The sequence below is a fragment of the Trachinotus anak genome, unplaced genomic scaffold (assembly GCF_046630095.1).
Source record: "Trachinotus anak isolate AG129_WGS33_773 ecotype Australia unplaced genomic scaffold, CSIRO_AGI_Tana_v1 ptg000015l, whole genome shotgun sequence".
Taxonomy (NCBI): domain Eukaryota; kingdom Metazoa; phylum Chordata; class Actinopteri; order Carangiformes; family Carangidae; genus Trachinotus; species Trachinotus anak.
In genome coordinates this window covers 952,367-970,408 of record NW_027273866.1, presented here as the reverse complement: position 1 = coordinate 970,408, position 18,042 = coordinate 952,367, and the positions used below count along the sequence as shown (strand labels likewise).

Below are 18,042 nucleotides of genomic sequence, written 5' to 3'. Positions count from 1 at the left end.
TCCAATCTGGTCTCCTTGTTTGAGTAATCGGCTCAGTTGCACAACATATTCCTGCTCAACAATTATTTATGATCACAGTGAAAGGCATAGGAGATGTTCCATTTTGCTCCTAAGGTTAGCATTGTGTACATTCAAGGAGCACTTTATTAGGATCACCTCTACTACTGTTTATTCAGTGCAATGCATAAAATCATGCAGACACAAGTCACGAGCTTCACGTAGTTTTAATCTTTAATTTCAGAACGGAGAAAAACTGTGATCTTAGTGACTTTGACCAGTTCTATGGATGGAAATGCCTTGTTGATGAGAGATAACCACTCTTTACAGCTGTGTTGAGAAGAAAAATGTCTCAGAATGCAGGACATGTCCAACCTTTCGGCGGATGGGCTACAACAGCAGAACAATTCTCATTAAGGGTCCTCGCAGCAAATGTGCTCTTTGTAGAATGTTCGCATCAAATGTTCGCCCAGAGGGTGATAACCGAACCTCCATACCAACAGTAAGGATTCTATGTGACCTAGACCTGAGTCAACAAATAAGTGAAGTAGAGGTTCCTACAAAAAATAACATTTTAATTGAGGAGTATTTACGAGAACTACAGCTATTTAATTGTTTTTCTCTGCTACGTTCACCCTTGTGCCAATCAATCATTGTTTTAATGCCACAGAGTATTGCTGCTGACCATGTGTGTCCCTTTATGGCCATAGTTTACCACCTACTAATGTCAACTACCAGCATGGTAATGCATCATGTCACAAAGCAAAAGTCATCTAAACCTGGTTTCATGAAAATAACGAGTTCAGTGAACTTCAGAGGCCTCCCCAGTCACCATATATGAATCCAACAGAGCACCTTTGGGATGGGATAGAACACAAGATTGTCCAGATGAATGTGCATCTAACAAATTTGCAGAAATTATGAGAAGCATCATGTCAACATGGAGCAGAATCTCAAAGGAATGTTTCTAACATCATGTGGAATCCATGCCATGAAGAGCTGAGGCTGAAGGGAGTACTTACCCAGTGTTAGTATGGTGTTTCCAATAAAGCGCTCAGTTGCCTATGTTCCACTGTGTATGGGTTTAGTTAAAGACGTCACAAGGCTTTTCTCACAATGGACCAATGTTTTCAGGAGCACGAATGGCGACCTTTTCCATTCTGTTCCGTTCATTAACCTCCACCTCTATCTGCAGACAGACCAATGCTTCTTACGGGGCTCCATTTCCAAAAAAGCTTGATTCTGAACAAAAGAACTTAGCTGCATTAATTTCTGCTCCCTCTTTCTTTTCACATCAGCAGTCTATTTTCTTTAAACTCTCTTGGAGATCGAGCTGGCACAGGACCAGGCAGGCAACGGGAACAGCAGAGCACAAGAGTAGAGTGACACTGATTGTGCCTCCTCTAATTAAACCCTACCTGACCCCGGTGTTGGGACATCATTAGTTCTCCCTCATAATCATCACACAGCAGCAATTACATTCTGTTTGGCCCCATTTGCATTTCACAAGATTTCCCTGAACAATCAAAGACAGATTGGGAAAAGAGGAAGAAGCCAAATAAAGCATGGAAGTCCTAAAAAAGAAAGCAGCTAGATTCAATTTCACAACAGCATGCTGCAATGGTTTCTTGCAAAGAAAGAATGTCTTTTTTCAAAATATCATGGGAGTATCAAGATTAAAGGTTAAACATGTTGAGTCTCAGTGGCCAGGATTGTAGTCTGAGACCACTTTCCCATACAGCTGGTGTTCTCTGTAGAGACAGGAACGTTCGCCCATTCTTGACAAAAAAAAAAAAAAACACAATAATTTCTAGCAGCACAAAACCACATCTCCGACCCCTTTAGTCTTGAGAGCTTTGCATTCTGCCAGGAACCAGAAATGGGTTTATTGCAGAGACGACTGCCTCAATTTGGTAACAGAGAGAGACGGGGACAGGGAGAAACTCAGACACTAAAAATAATCACACTCCAGAATACTCCCCTGCAGCAGCCGTACATCTCCCCACTTGCAAAAAGTACACTACACAGAAACACACACACCAGTGCAGAATAGAGTCATCTATGTAAGTACGCACTTCAGGGAAAGTGCACAAGGGCAGATCCTCCATCTGTATTCTGGGTGACAGCAGTGTTGTGCTGGTGTAGCGTTTCTCTATACGAGATACCGTCTACACAGAAACAGTCATACGTCACGGACATAAAAGAGGGTCCTTTGAAATCTCATACACACAGTTGGCATTCGAACAAGCTGAAGGAGACTTTTTCCTACCAGCTCCTCTCATGCATCCACTGTTACTAAATCTGACAACAGCAGCAGAGTAAGGTCATTGTGTTAAGAAGAGAATTATGCTGGCAAATACCCCTGGGGCATCCCACTTTCTAGGCAGTAGCCGATAGGACATGCATTCTCATCTCCATACTGCAGTAAACAGAAATGCTGTCGTTAGAGTTGAGTCAACAACACAGATGCTAAATAATATATATGAAATATACACATAATATCTGCAGCAAGCTAAACACTAGACACTGTGCACTGAAATCTCAGATGATCTTATTCATATTCAGAGAATAGCATGTGCACTGTTCAAGAATAAAACATGCTGATGAAAACAGCTTCTGTTCACATTTGTGTTATCAACATCTCAGATTATTGTCAGTTCATTGATACTCCTGACTTTTTATCCCTTCCCGTGTGACGCCCCCAAATGGCTTTTCTCTCCCAAACCAATCTCCACTCAAGTGTTTCTAATCTCTGCAAAGTCTGTTGAGAGACACTGTTGTGAGATGCACTCTTAACTGTGACTTGAAACAAGATTATCCGACTGAGATACTGTGAGGTGCACTCATTTGTTTAGAGATGGAGTTTGGATTCATGACGAGGTTATACAATCATATCAACATGGACATAATACAACTCTGTTACAAAGAAACCCAATAAGAGAAAATACACAGAATTAATGCGCTCTTGAAAACCTGTCTATTCACTGGTGGCTACAAATGAATCTCTGCCCTGTGAATAAAGGAAACTAAATTTGAATCCAAGTTGGGACTACTAGATTCTGCTCATTTACACATCTAAAAGGAAACCTGCTCTCTCTTAGGGATTTATTAGTTATTTTCATTAACAAAGTCAATCTGTCAATGTCAGAAAACTGTGTTTTTGCTACTGAGGTTAGGAAAATGGATTGTTATCTGATCAACAACACAAAACCACAACACATTGATGTAACAGAGAGGAACAAAAATTGCCACAGTTTAAAGTCAGTAACAAGTGAACGCTGCAATTTTGCTTCAGGGCAATTAATTTATTTCACTGGGACACTTAGTATCAATACTGCTTCCCAGGGCGTGCTGAGTGCATATAAAAAACAAACAACAGGACAATTAAAACATAAATTTATATAATCAATTTTCAGTGGTTTTGTGCTAATAGTTTTGCATATTTTACAGTCAACAGACAAATTGATTTGATATCAAAATTGTTCTCATTTTTTTTGTTGATGAATTAACCAACTATTTAATAACATTAGATCCTTTACTTTCACTTAAGATACAGTACTTACGGCATGTGATGTGAACAGCATGGCTTGTACTGTATAGCCAATACCTGACAGTCATGAGATAAAAAAATCCACATTTGATCAAGGAAATTGAAGGCTGCTCAGGTTGAGTCCAGTCACACTGAAAATAATTTTATGCCTTTATTCCATTACCACCTCATGGGCCTCACCTGTATCACATCGCTTGTAAACAAGATAACTATGACAACCTCAGGATAATGCCAACATCAAGTTAATCTACTTGGATCACGGGGGGAGTCATATTAAATGCAAACTTAACATCTTAATCAATCAAGAAAAAGAGAACACAGACCATTCATTGGCCAAGAGTTTATATAAACCCTGCTAGGTTAGGGGCAAGAGCACCACAGATGTGCCAGACCTTATGAATGCCATTAGGGCGCAGAAGATTGAGCAGCAATAACTCTTGATTGCCTTCAGAATACATTAAGTCAGAGAAATGAACTAAACAATAAATTAGACAACTAAGCCCTCATCAAAAAAACCCAGATTTGAAAACACACAGTTTCTTATGTTCAAATTCAGTTTGATGAGCATTATCATAGATTGTGTCTTTATATTTTCAGTTCACTAGCCCACAATGAGCTATAGAATAAAATGAGCCTCTTTTTGAAATTGCAATTACTTTTTGAGGAAATTAATCATATAAAGGAACAACGTGATAAGAACTGCTAACAGGTTATTACAGCATGCCGTGTTCATCATGACTAAAAACTTACCTCATACCATCAGGAGAGAACAAAGTGCATTCTGGAGCCAGATTTCACATTAAGGCAATTTAAAATATTCCAGACTGCCTAATTTAGGGGTCGGACTTCTGTGTAACTTAATTCGACAAGATTAATTATACAATTAAATCCAAACTTCTCTCAATTATGTGGAGAAATGCTGCCTGCCTGCTCGGGCTGACCCTTCACCTTTGCTGAGGCGAGGTACCTGATAAGCATAATTTCAACAGGAGCAGAAGAAATTGCTGCCTATTTTGTTGCCGTGCTCAACTCAGCACATTATAGTTCTTAATTGCTGGCAGACTTCGTAACTGTGCCCTTGACATAGAAAGGCAAAATGTTATGCCATTCACTCGCACATTACTGAACATGCAGTAGCTCTTTCCTGATTGACAGGACAATCCATTGAAACAAAAGACTTAATTGTGTGTCAACTAATTGTGTAATTATAATTGGCAGGCTTGCCACTTCAGTTCCACTGATCTATCATCTGTGGTGAACAAGAACATAATGACATAATATGGCATTAGCACAGTAGTAGTCTACATTATCTCCAAAACGTGGGGTTAGCATGGTTCAGGAAGCTGACCTACTGTATTTTAGTGGGCCTACAATTTGATCAACAGCCAAGTAACATTCATGTCCTCTCTCAGTAAAATGTATTCCTTCAGTGCCCTTTTATATAATATTGTCCCCTCTACAGCTACATTAAGAGGCTACTGACAACCACTATGCAGGATCACTACAAACCCCCAATCGTGTTTCTTTCATATGTATGTCGAGGCTATGAGCTGAACCAGCAGGACTGAGTTACAAAGAGCAGGTGGGCTCATCCGCCTTGACAAGCAGCCATTATCAACACAGTTCTTGGAGTGAGAGAGGAAAACCACCAGGGATGGGTGTAAAACCTCTTTCAAAGACCTTCAAAATCTGAGTTTCTACCCTCGCGCTCTCTCTCAATCCCTCCCTGTCATCATTTTATTCGCCCTCTCTCTGCTCCCTTCAGAAGAGAAGGGAAAGAAGAAGGGAGGGGGAATGGTCTACTTGACCTTAATCTGCCCAGTAGTGAGTTTCAGAGAGATGACATGCAACCTCAGAGGTAAAGGGCAATTGTTTCTTTTTCCCCCTCTTCTGAGAGCCAATTTACAGCCCCTGGGGACTTTTTTCTAAAGCTGCGAACTATTTCAGGTTCTGCCACATTGTTTTTGATTCACTCAGCTGGAAGCAGCTAAAAGAGCAAGCACCTTCACTTTCCTTATTCTCAATCACCCTGCAGCCCATTTAATTACATTCATGCCATTCATCCTATAATAGACAAGGGTATATAAAGTGGTATTTGCATTTCATGGACTTTACTGTATGTGTGACCTATAATGGAAAATGTTTGCTGCTTGCTGCAGTGGCTATTAGAACACGTCAGCAATAACATTAATCTCACAGAAGCCCAACAACTTGAATTGTGCATAAAACGCCAACAAGGAAATAAATCCCATTGGTAATATTCCGTTTGCATGCCCTGTGGAAATGAATGAGAAGTGCCATCAGTGGTAATTGGCTTAAGGAGTGGATATATCCCATAGACTCTGCAAATCTGCATCAAAACCAAGAAATCCAGAACAGTCTGGAATGGCCATATTGATTTTTTGAGCAAGCAAGCAAATAGACTGAATAAAAATAGCTGTACTATTCAAAAATCTCTTTCCAGTTACATTACGTGCACCTTCATGTGCTGAGTCTAATGTTCAATAGAAGATTTTCCACCTTTGTTTTATAACAATCACGTTCTGCTTCAAGTACAAGTGGCATGACTGATTAGTCAGTTGATAATTTCACCTTCAAACAGTTAGCACCCAGCAGGGCACTGATACAGAAAAAACATCAAAACATGATCCATGATTGCTGTATTGTTAGGTGCCCTAATCAGAACCACCTCATTAGCTCAAACGTGAGTGTGAATGCTAGCCATTCCTCAAAGTAAAAGTGATGTGCTGTATCAATCTACGCCAGCTAGACCACATCACCATTATGTGCAGAAGAAAGTGCATCTACTGCATTTCCCAAGCTATAAACAAAACATTACTTACAGGTGGAATATTCATATCAATATGTCAACAGACAAAACTGAACCTAAGATTTTCTAATAAAGTCACAAAAACTCTGACAGATTTGCCAAGTGCTGGTATAGGCGAGAACAGTCAAGAAGTGATGCATATTTAACTATGTATAAAGGCAGAGAAATTAACCATGAGACAAGTCTTGCCGGGCCAATGTGAGCCATGAATTAATAATTCGGAGTGAAGTTATTAAGTTATTTGTTAACAGTAAATATTCTGTATGTGTCCCTGAGAGCATGACTTTTTAATAATTCTGAATTTTTAAACTTTAATGTTTAGCTCCATTCTGGAAACAATGGTGCTTAGCTGTAATTGATTCTTCCGGCGCGGAGTAATTATGATGGCTGTGTCGAAGTGGAGCTGGATCCACTTGGCCGTGGGTGATAGGAGAGAGAGTGAGGGGAGAACAGACAGATTTAGAGACGAGGAGGAAAGACAGCATGGAGACACGGATTTGGATATATCTCTTGACAGACAGCCTGACTGAACTGGAGGCAAAATACTACACACTGGTGGGAATAGCCTCCAACCCAGAGATATCCATCTTCTAATCCTCATGTTTTTTAGACCTATTCACTCGAACACTTTACGTGCACTAGTCTTGTTTATTTAAATGGTTTGGGACTGATAAACTCTCTCCACATTTCTTTCCATCCCTGTTGCTCACATCACTCTTGCCACCCTTGCCCCTGAAAGTGTCTTGTTGCTAGCAGGTCACTATGCCAATGGCAGCAGACAGAGTCGATCTCAGCAGGGTAGTATTTAATCCATCAGGGCTCAGTGTTAATTACTCACACATCCGCTGGGCTCTGAAGTGAGGCTGGGTGATGTACCCTGGCACTGCTCTTTAACAGGAATGATCCCACAAGCATGTGCAGAGTCTTTGTCTAGGGCCCATTACCTTGGCTCAAATTCATATAGAAAAAGTCTGACATTCTAGACACCAGCCACAAACACATCCCGTAGAACACGGAGCAGAATGGAGCAGGGTAAAACAAACACACATGGTAAAATCCCCCACAGGTAAAGGTGTACGGTCACCTGTGACTGCTGGGGTTTCCCATAGGTCAGCGACACACATCACTTCATGGGGACCGCCAGGAGAGAGAAGCCAATTGTCTCTTGGGTTAAGTCTCTATAGCTAATACACAGACACACACTCAACACACACATGCATGCACACACACACACACACACACACACACACACACACACACACACACACACACACACACACACACACACACACACACACACACACACACACACACACACACAGGGTCCTGTCCAGAGTGGCATAGTAGGCCCTGGTCACAGCTGCTCTCCCCTGCCTCGGGAGGAATTGCTTCCATTTGGCCTGTCACTTTGGCCAGGGCCACTGTGGCTTTTCTCATTTGTCAGAGAGCGGGGGCGATCCTCTGGCTCTCATGGCTAATCTGCAGCCGCGGGCTAGAGGAGAGACACACACACGCATACACTCTCTCCTCTCTCATCTGACTGATATAGGCTTTAGTTCACAAGGGTCTTTTTACTCTTTCCATTCAGTAAGGGGAAACAAGAACAACAAAGAAGACACAGAAAGAGATATGTCAAAAGTGTCAAGGTCAAGGTTACAACCTCTTGTGGAACCCTGCCTACATGCTGATGAAATTATATTCTCACACTACAACAAAATCTTTTTTCTGTTGACTTGAAGAACTGCAAACAACACACAAGGTAATTGGACATGGTTTTTGTAATTATCCTCTAATGGAAGTTAAAAAAAAAACATTGCTTTGACTGTAACACCAAGGTGTCTCAGTTCCTCCTCTTACATGCATGAGCGCTCAGTTAGCACTTGATTAAAGGAAGAAATGATTTTGTGAGTCTCAGAGAGGGATATCCAGGTCCAAATGAACATGAAATTGCCTGTAATCATAAATAGACGTACAGAATTCCTGGAGATCAACTTTGTCTTGCTTGATTTTATTACAGTATATTGTAGAATAATTATACCACAACAGCCAAGCAATGCTTGCTAGTAACATTTTACAGCACTGAGGGAACGGTGCAGTCCAATTAAAGAGCTGTCACACAAGGCTTTGAGGGAAACATGGCCAACGTGCTGAGCCAAACCCGATCCTATCATTAGAGGCTGCCATCGCTTTGAGGTACAAATGCTTTCAAGTCTTTCTTTCAATCAGCTTCTGCTGCAGTCAACAGGTGATGGCTCTACTCGATTATTAGTCTCCTTTAAATCTACTAGTATCAATATGCAGTTACCTGTGAGATCTATATTGTAATGAAAATGTATTCCTGTGATCAAAGGCGGTTCAAAATTGGTTTGTCTCTCAGGATAAAAACAAGTAAGTCAAAGCTCTCTTCATGCTTTTAATATATCGAGAGACAAACAGAATGACTCCACAGGAACTGAATGGGACACAATGTCAGTACAACATGTCTTAGATCTCCCATAAAAAAAAATTTAAAAAAAAAAAGCTTCTTTGGAAATAAGTAATTATAAGTTGATAATCAGACAGTAGCATCTGGTTGGAGCATGTCTGACTTTCATCTTCTGATAACATTTCAAAATAGAGCTAGGTTTTTAGCTTTTGTAAGAGAATGCTGCCCATGTTCACAGATATTGCTTGGAGCATCTGAGATAACAGTATGAACTAAATACTAATGAACTAATGAGTTAAATCTATGCTCTAAGGCCATTATACACATATATTCATTTTATTACTTTAAGAGAAAGAAAGATAACTTCAGTTCAATGAAGCATTTTCAATTCATTTCATTTGAAAGGACGGCACATGCACATGTATTAAAACACATAAGAAGCAATCTAATTGAATAACGCAATTATTTGTGGATTATTCAACATATTCAATTAACATAGATACGCGTACTGAATATATATTAATATACAACTGAAACTGTCACAGAAGAAAAACAGTTAATTACTTGCTTATGATTTAACTAACTGTAGGTGCCTACTAATAGTTCTGGTCTTATCCTGCCATTTAAATGCTATATCTCAATGCATGCTATATCTCAATTTAAACATACATATATGTTTTAATTTGAAATATGTACCCTGCAAATATATCTATCACTATATGAATATCGTGTTGATTTACAGGCATTATCTTCATTCTCATGCTAACAACTGCAGGTAATACTTGTACTGGTGGTGAACTGTAGTCAAAAGGCTGATGTTAAATTAAAAAAGACAACAGAGTTGAGTACCTGTGGATTAGCGGATCCGTTGATGGCACCATCTCTTGAACTCTTTGGTGACTTTCGGCAAGTACAGTTCACACAGGTTATCGGTTAGGCACCGCACTAAAAGGGTTAGGTGTTAAAGCACAGGAGTCAAAGGCAGGGAATTAGCTTCTCATGCCTTATCTCAACAAGACTGAGTTCTCTACATGGATGCTGCTTCTGAGAGCAGCAACTATGGAAAGAATAAAAAAATTTAAAAAAAACACACACACAGATAATCATGTAACTTACTAACTATCCACTTCACTTTGCCACACACATTGATCAAACACAAATTGATCTCGTCATTAATTTACAAATCTTTGCAAAACACATTAGAGAAAATATAATTTGAGTGATGGTCATAACTTTTTCAGTATTTTTGACAACCTTAATATATTCCCAAGTTTAATTATTTCTTAATATTGACATTTCTAATTAAGCAGCATAATTGGAAAGCCTGTGTGCAGTGGCAATCATTTCTGTGGCCACTGAAAAAATTAATACAAAAATTATTAATGAATACTACCGCTTTTAATTGCTGTGTACCCATATCCATAATTGCTGCAGCATCCTCCTTGAAATGACATGATGACAAATACAAGTGTCATGTCAGCGCTTTCCTTCTTCATCTCACACCTCAATCAAAGCTAATCCATTTCACCTCAGCTATGAACACTGAAACAAATTAAAGTCCCATTTCATTTTCCACCTTCATTAATGCATCTTGTTTCCAAGGTTACAATCATTTAGTAACTGTGGAACAAACAAATTCAAAGCAGTGTGCGCTTTGATATTTTGAGAGGAAGACGTGGATGGAGCTTACTGGGAAAACAAATCAGCACAGAGTTTTAATCCTCCAGCTCCAAAGTGTTCTGCACATGTTTATCATGAAACAAAGCCTTTTTCATCTAAACAAACATTTTAATATTACACTTTAGAAGCTTACGCCCAGACAATAATGCTCATAATTTAAACTTTGCCTTTCCAATGTCATACCAGTGAGTAGGTCCTGAATGTAATAGTCCCTCTCCAAATGCCGACAGGAGACAGCATGAGCAGTAACTGCACAATGTCATTATGTTCATGGTGTTTCCTCCTGTGGTGTGATGTGACAATGCCAGACACAATGACCCAATTTGCCTGAGTGGCTACAAGGGGGGTGCCAATGGTAGGTTGCACCATAAACACTGTACAAAGATCGTCTTAGAGGCAATAGCACAATTTCTTGTATGTAATGACATGCAGACATAAAAAATGTCACATTTGGAGAGTGTTTACACACTACATTTTCTTCTTTGCTCACATACAAAGAAAAAAAACAGAGCCTAAAGAAATGCAGGACTGGAGGTGGTGGGGGCAATGATGAGTTCTCAGACTAGCCTCTTTGGCATGCAAATCATATCTGAATTTCTCATTAGCATAAATGCATGAGCAACTTTAAATGCTTTTAATTTTCAATCTCGCCAAGCAGAGGAGTAATTTGTCACTGTCAGGATGGGAGACTAAAAGGGGGGGACCAGAGGGAGCCAAGGACTCCACGCTAAACTGGAATCACAGAAAATTTCTGATTTACTAATTGACTGATGTGCAGTTCAGTCGAGTTGCCTTGAAGGTGTAAATAATTCTGTGTATATTCAAATGGCAAAATGAGAGAGTGCGGGTGGATACAGAAAAGCACATTACACGATGCTTCTCCTCAGGCCATACTTTTCTCTGGTGATTCTAATTTCCAGCCTTTTACATTTTAGCTCTGTCTCTCTAAAGCGGTGCAAGTTTGCTGTTTTAGTACATAATCACAGATAATCAACTGGAAATTAAAACAAAATGTCACATTTTTTATATCTCTTTGCCATTACGCGAAAAGAGGCAGCTCAAAGCTGTTCAGCAGTGAAGCACAAAAACATTCCAGCAGCTTATCACATAAGTAGTTGTAAGTCATTTCAAATTTTATCTTCGTTCTTTCAAGATGTAAGATCAATTGACACTGTACTCTGAAGTCTAAACCACTAATGCCTCATTTTTTGAACAAAGTGGTTCAGATTCAGACAGACCTTGTTAGCTAAATTTAGCTGTAGGTGAAAACAGGGGGAAAAGATTTAACTAGCTCCCCATTTTAATGACTAAAACCAATTAAGCAAACATAATTAGTATTCCATAAGAAAACTAAAGACAACTGCAGCATGGGGCTAGCTGCTTACCTCCAAAGAAGACCCCATCAGACAAGATCTTGGTGGATGTTTCTGTCCGTACAAAAACTGGGCCACTGCTGATGAAATACAAGCCCTCGCCGGCCGTACTGGTTCACCACACTGTCCCATTGCAAACGTCAACACCTCCAATAGACTGGGACACCAGATCATCATAGTTGCAACTTCTTCACATCTCCTATGGGCATTGGAAAGCAAGACAAACAGGAGTGTGAAAAGAGATATGAAACACTTAAATGGAAAGTTACAATGAGAAAGACTAAATTTAGACAAAGACTGAGATTAGGACAACAGTCAAACGGTTATGCAGCAGGTAAGGTTATAACCCATAATTATTCTGGGGTGACAAACAGTCCAACCCACATCACATGAAGTGAATAGCAAATTAGCCCACACCACATCCAACATTACCTTTCACTCTTTATGCTGGTTCAGATGTTTGGTTTAGCTAAACGATGCATTCAGCTCTTTCCCTTGGCAGAGGAAATCGCTAAATATAGTTTTTGACTGAAAGAAGCAGCGAAATAAATGCACATCTTTACTTATTTAGCTTAGCTGCGACATGATAGAAAATAAGTACCAGTTTGTTAAGTTGTAACTGAATTAGTGTGGTGACTAGCTACAGTTTGGCCTAAGTATCATCTTCCAAGTACATTTAAGCAAGTAACAGTTTCGCACAATTTTAGCATATATGCTTTTTGAACACCAAGCTAACTTTAATCGGGCTTTGTCAAGTGGCTAAGCAACGGCTGTGCAATTAGCATAAAGGCTGTTAATTTTAAACTACTAAATAATAACCCGAGTTAGCTGCAGCCCCAAACCAAAACTGGCTTCTTTGGAGGTTTTCACCTTTTTTATATACAGTCTATTGTTTTAGTATTTGTCCGCTCAGTGGACCTTGCTCAGGTGTCAGGTATGAAGGTTGGCGTCCTTACTAATTAGCATTAACCAAACTAACGCTAACTTCGTTAGCCGCTGAGCTTTCCGAACAACCAGGCAGCCGTAAAGCTTGTTCCAATCAACAGTCACAAAAACAGCCTACCTTGCATTGAGGGTGTGGTTTCTTATGCTGTCTAGGAACATTAACTAAGAAACGGAAAGCTTATTTGGTAGGTTGGTGAACAGTGAGTAGTAAGGTAAACTCTTCAGATGCAAGGGCTGAAACGTCAGGGGCTGTCAATCATCTGAGCTCCATGGCAACGGGCCGGGGGAACTGGAGCTTGATGTTTTATGTTGAGACAATTATCGGGACAACTCATAGGGACCATTAGTGAACTGAACATGTAACTTCCTCTTAGTCTAGACCTGCACTGAAGTTATATGGGAATATCAAGAGTACTCCACTGTGTTGAAATCATTAATTATATAGCATCGTTTCATTTTAATTTAAATCTCATTTACTTCTGAGGCGAAAAAAAAAAAAAAAAACACGATTTAAATGTACAGACTCCACGACTGACAATCATAATAAAAAAGACCTTGAATACATTTCTGTATCTATGTATGAATAATTAAGTCGCTCAAAAATGGTTCAGCAAACAAAATAAAAGAAGAGTATTTAAAAAATATTACAATAACAGTGAATTCTGCACCACAAACACAAATATTCTGAGGTAAATTCATAATTGAATCAGTTACTTCTTTATATAATAGCTGTGACCAGAAAACCTAAACTGTAACTGTAGTGTCTATTGTTTGGTAAACTAGCTCAAAAGAACTAAAAAGCACATGCAGTCATTTTGAGTGTTGTGGCCCATATTTTCTATGAAACAACAGGGACTCTGTCATTTAACCAGTGAGACACACAACCCAGTTGGGTCACAGCTCAGCCAGCATGTGGGCCAGCGATGGGCCCTGTCTTTTTGGTGCATGGCAGTGTAGATTCCGCTCTATACTCCAAGTGTGCAGGCTCCCGTACAGGCATTCATGCAGGAGGGGGCAACTGTGGCACATCCACCCTCTACATCACGCTCGTACTGCCCTCCAGTGTTACAAGAGTGAATAAAATGAGAAATCCAGGAAGTGATCACAACAGAGGCAATAACTGTGCAGTGTAAACCGATTTAATATAACAACCCCTGGAATAAACAGATGTGAGGCAAATATTCAGTCTATGGTATGTTTAGGCTGTAGAGGATGGTGTTGCATTGCATTACTAACTACAGTAAATGAATGTAGTTATTTGGCACAGTGTCTAACTCTGAATGTGCAGGTAAACCCCAATCAACAACAGCAGCGTCAGCAGCAGCATGCTCAAAAATGTGATCAATGCCTTCCAAAAACAAGTGTTTGCAGGGAAGTTGGCAAGGATACACATGAGGAAAGTTTTTATGATAAAAAAAAAAAAAATTCAAATGAAGAAAAAAATGTCTCTGCTGTGTTGGGCCATTCACTTTGTGGAAAATATGCAAGGGTACGCTGAAAAAAAAAGAAGCTTCGACATTTCAAGGCAACAAGCCAGCTTAGAGTGGCTTCAGAAAGTGTTCAGACCCCTTGCATGTTTGCACTTTATTGTGCTGTAGATTTCAATATAAATGGATAAGATTGCCATTTTGGCCACCATTCTACACTGAATAGGCCATACAAAGTGCTTCTATCAAAAACTGAAAAATGTAACTCTTTTATGTACAAAAGTATTCATACCTTTTGCTTTGACACTCCAAATTGCGGTGAAGTGCGTCCTCTTTGCTTTAATCCTCAATGACATGTCTAGAACTTGACTGGAGTCCCCTTGAGGGAAATATAAGTGATTTGATACAATTTATAAAGGCATATACCTGTGTATATTAGGTCTCACAATTCATTCTGCATGTCAGGACATAACGGGAATAAGAGGTATAAAACCATTTTTAAACCTTTGAGTGTTATAGGAACACAAACTCAATAACTGGCCAAGAAGGGCCATGGTCTGGGAGGTGACCAGAGCCCAACAGTTGCTCTAACAGAGCTTCAGAAACAAACCTGGGTCAACCTACCAGAGGGACGATCATCTCAGCAGCACGCCATCTATCAGGTCTTTATGGTAGAGAGGCTAAACAGAAGCCACTTTGACCAAAAGACATATGACAGCCAGTTTACCAGACAACATTTAAAGGATTCTGAGAGCATGATGAAAAAGATTGTCTGGTCTGATGAGACAAATACTAAATCGTTTGGGAAGAACTCCAGACATATCGGGTGAACATCAGGCACCGCTCCTCCCCTGACTAATGCCATCCCTACAATGAGGCATGGTTGGGGGCAGCATAATACAATGGGGGTGCTTCTCAGCAACAGGCACAGGGAGACTTCAGAAGTGAGGGAAGGAATGAATTCAACCAAATGCAGAGAGACAGAAAGGATTCCTGCTGCAGAGTGGATGTGAATGGATCACCTCTCAGCACCACAATGACCTGAAGCGTTGGGACAAGCTGTCTTTGAGTGGCCCAGCCAAAGCCCAGAGTTAAACCCCAGAGAACATCTGTGGAGAGACCTGCAGATGGCGTTAGACACGGACACTTCCCATCCAGTCTGACAGAGCTTTAGAGGATCTGCTAGGAAGAACGTGATGAACACAAAACACATTTGCAAAAGGTTCTAAAAACATATTTTAATTTATGGATTATTATGAGTTAGTGAGTGTCATACAATGGGCAAAAATGTCAGTTTTATCCATTTATAGCCTACCTAGATATGTCATGACTTCCATCATGTAACCTTTTTCATAGAGAAAGAAGGATTTCTGGGGAAGTTTAGCCTTAATGCAAGGCATGCTGGGAAGTATGTGACACAGTAAAATAAGTGAGGACTCACTCACTTTCACTGAAATAAGAGACTAGCTTCATTCATTTTGGCACAGTTTCAACTTTTACAGTTATTACTGATTAAGGCCTTCAAGGCCTCGCAACCTATAATTGTTGTTTACGCCAAAGAATGCGAGTTGTAGTTTTTACAGTGTACCACCCAGAGTGTGCCATGAAAGTGTGCATGTTTCTTACATGTTCACTGAGATCATGTACATCTACTGTGTTTGCATCACTCCTGAGAGGGATTTGGAAGGCTTTCTCCAACCCAAGCGGAATATCACAGCAGGTGAGATGTGGATGTAAATCTGTGATTTAATGTAAGTGTCAGGCAAGATAAGGGGTCGTAAATTGCCAAATACATATATTTTTTATTTCCTTATCAGTGTCATCACAAAATGAGGATGTGTGTGAAATTATGTTTTGTTTTAAAAAAGAAGGGCTTTTATTATGGGCTTTTATTGATTATACTGTAGGTTTTTGAAATTACAGCACAATTTTAACATGGATTTGGCTCTGTAGCAGTAGACCAGTCTGTCTATACTGATATATACCACCAGTTTGTAGCCACTACACTGTATGTAATGTTTGTAAAACCCTTGAATTTATCCTCCCTGTTCAGTTTTCTAGTCCCTTTACTCCTGCACCTGCACAGTATAAGCTTGGACAGTATATACAAACAGCAAATAATAGTAACTAACTGAAAGCAAAGCATAGAGCAGGAGAGAGGATTTATTCACTGCAGCAAAGCAGAAAGCTTCTCATGTGGGTTTATGTGTGTACAAGAACATGCAAAAAATCACATGGTATGGAGTGCACGGGTGCAGTTTACAAGTGTTTCATGTAGTTGTCTTGAAGCCATTGGCAGGAGATGAAATTCATCTCCCATGCTTTTCTGTCTTTGATGAGCACCGAACTGTCACTGTCTTCCTTTTCCTACCACTGCCAGAACCCTGTGAAGGTTTGTATGACTTGCTGTCTCACAAACTCTGTTGTCTTCTTCGAGAAATAATGAAACTCAAACTCCACTTTGATCCTTTAGAAAACACGACATGCCTCTGCAACTTACATTTCTGACTGGGCCTGGGTTCAAATGTGGATCATATATGTATATATATGCATATATACAATGTATCGGCGATATTGGCCTTGAAGTTGGAACGTAGGCTGGTGAATGACAGAAAAAAAAAGGGTTAACTTGACTTATTTCAAACAATAGTCTCTATGTATGCTTAAAGTCGTTGGGCCTTAATGTAAATTAAATGTTCTGTGTAGCTTTTTTAATTTTATAAGCATGATAAACATTGCCACCTGAGGTCACAGTGGCTGCTGCTACATGGTCTCACTTTAAAACACAGTCCCCATACGTCTAGTTCTAACAACAAAACCATTCACAGTGTCGGGATAACAACAGTAACTGCTGTCAACATATCTGCTTGTATTTGTCTTTGTGAAAACAGACATAATATAAAGTAAATGCAGCTATTAATACAGCTAATTACACTGTAGCCATGCCTGTTGTGATGTTCTATTGTGTTATTTATCAGTGTTTCAATGTAACCTGTGACTTATAAACAATCCACACAACTTGTTACCCTGACGACTTGAATTTAAAGGTGTTTTTTACCTTCTTTGACTTTCTGTAGATGAATAAAAAATGGTGGCGGTGGAAATGGGCTTCAATCAACATTTCATTTTCTCACATATTAAGCACTTGACTCTTGATCCACTAATGATGGATGTGATTGGCTTGTAATTAAGAGCTCCTGCATCGCTCATAACTGGGCTAGCTAAAAAAAACATCATGATCAAGAGCTGGATTTCCCTCTATGGTGTTAGAGCCAGCAGCCTAAACTTACAGAGCCTACTAACATGGGTCTTCCCTTAAACTAATACTTTGATTATTACAATAATCATTCTTCACTTATTTGCAAGAAGATACAGTAAACTAACCTCTTAAATGTTATGTGATATGTGGTCCTTGTTGAGCGAATACACTCATAGTTGGGTTGGAAAAAAACAGATTTAAACAAGCGACCACCTTTGTGATGAATGTTGACAGACTTTCCCTGAGGGTATTTTGCATGGTCTGTCTTTCAAAAGTATTTCACAGGGAGCAGCAAGAAGTATGTGACAAATGAAATAACACACTGATCAAAAGCTGGATTTGCCATAATGATGTTCACAAAGGCCTGAATGCACACAGCCTACTGACATGGAATTTCCCTTGAAGTAATACTGTACATTTATTAGCAAGGAAAACTCAGTCAACTTAGTTCTTACATGCTTTGTTGGCCTAGAGCTAATGTTTGTGCAGCGGCATTACTCTGTGCTGTTACAGCCTGCGCCCACTAGATGGCAGGTCAGTTCCATGTGCGACAGAC

The 18,042-nt window shown here is 39.7% G+C and overlaps 1 protein-coding gene across 1 annotated transcript in view; it reads right to left on the bottom strand.

Annotated features, from left to right (window-relative positions):
• LOC139632594 (AT-rich interactive domain-containing protein 1B-like) overlaps positions 1-13,087 on the bottom strand; it is a 196,470-nt gene extending 183,383 nt beyond the window's left edge. Inside the window, exons 1-3 of the mRNA XM_071497584.1 lie at positions 12,919-13,087; positions 11,868-12,054; positions 9,652-9,747 (exon numbers count right to left, since the gene is read on the bottom strand). The gene's annotated coding sequence lies outside the window, so the exon portion shown is untranslated. The remainder of the gene's footprint in view (positions 1-9,651; positions 9,748-11,867; positions 12,055-12,918) is intronic.
• Between the last annotated feature and the right edge of the window lie 4,955 nt (positions 13,088-18,042).